Here is a 1483-nt window from a genome sequence, read left to right on the forward strand (position 1 = left end):
ACGCCCGAGGTGATTGTGTGGAAACCTACCTATGGGCATTCCACCAGAGAGATCAGTCCCAGAGGGGCAGGTGCCACGGCCATTGCCAAGAGGCAGCAGTGCCAGGGCCTCTAGTCCTGCCCATGACTTGCCGCCTCCCCACCCCCCTGACACGCTTACATTGTTTTCCACTGGCTGATACCATGCCTTGGGCACTTCGGCTTCAGGGAGCTATTTTAAGAACTCACTCTTGAGTTTGTACAAGAATCTCAGGTTTGTTGACCAAATGATCCTCTAAGAGTCTTGTTTCACAGCTCAGAAAATGTCCCCGGCTCTTTCACTGCTCCGAGGCCACCACCACCACCAGAGGCCGGCCTCTGACCCCTGGTTCCGGTATAAGGCACAGCGTTCAAGCCTGGCTCCACTCACTAATTCTCAGAGTTAACATTCCTTCATCCTGTCGCTGACTCGGCCGCTGATGTCTGGTTCTGGTGGGAAGGGGTGGGAAGGTACATCTTGAAGCTCCTCCGAGTAGCTGGGCTGCTCTCTGGGGCATGTGGACTTGGACTGATAGTCAGAGACATGCTCTGAGGGTAGGAGGGGGGGCGGGGGGCGTATTAGCGTTGGCCAGTGGTCAGAAACTTTTGAACCCACAGCCCTTTTCCACAGAGGACAGATTCCGGTGCTCCTGTCACCTGCAGACAAGGAACCCCCACACTCATGTGGGCCCCGCTGTACATTCCCAGGAATGACTAACTGCTCCCGGCACCTGGTTGAGTGTCTGGAACTTGAATAGGGAATCAGGATGTGTTTGGTAAATGAAAAGTGTTTTTGCTTAAACCAGGGTTTCTTGGCCTTGACACCATGACCTGTTGGGCTGGGTCATAGAGGTTGGGTGATGGTTCTCCAGATCAGGGTCCCGAAGCCTCCTCACTAGTGACATTTGGGGTTGGATAATTCTTCGTTGGTGATGCTGTTCTGTACACTGCACAATGTTGAACAGCATCCCTGGCCTCTGCCCACCAGATGCCCCAGTAACATTCCCCACGTCCTGACGACCACAATGCCAAACGGCCCCCGGGTGAGAACAAGGGGCTTCACCAAGTGCCCATCTGTGTCATTATTTTTCTCTTTGACGGCAACTGTTACATTTGGGACTTACACATAAACAGTACAAAGAAGAAAACAAAGGCTGTCCATAATTCCACCACTCCATAACAGCCAGGGGGAACATTTAGATGGCATCCTTCCAGTCCTTTTTTCCTGTTCTTATATTAAAAGTATGACCACATTTTTACAAAGGTAATTATATAATGAAACAGAGAGGGAATTTAAATAGCATAAGGTAAATTCCGATTCCCAGCAGCAAAGCCTCATGAGGCACTCAGAGAGACATGAGTTGGGTGTGACTTGGACGCAGGTGGCGATGGCAGCACCGTGGGAAATGCTGTCCTGGCACCGCTGTCTCTCTCTTTACACATGCAGGGAGTCTGTACATACCTGT

The 1483-nt window shown here is 51.4% G+C and overlaps 1 protein-coding gene across 1 annotated transcript in view; it reads left to right on the forward strand.

The window, feature by feature from the left end:
- Positions 1-1483, forward strand: part of TECTB (tectorin beta) — a 38357-nt gene that overhangs the window by 30782 nt on the left and 6092 nt on the right. The gene's annotated exons all lie outside the window — the stretch shown is intronic.

This window comes from Myotis davidii, unplaced genomic scaffold (genome assembly GCF_000327345.1).
Source record: "Myotis davidii unplaced genomic scaffold, ASM32734v1 scaffold107, whole genome shotgun sequence".
Lineage (NCBI taxonomy): Eukaryota > Metazoa > Chordata > Mammalia > Chiroptera > Vespertilionidae > Myotis > Myotis davidii.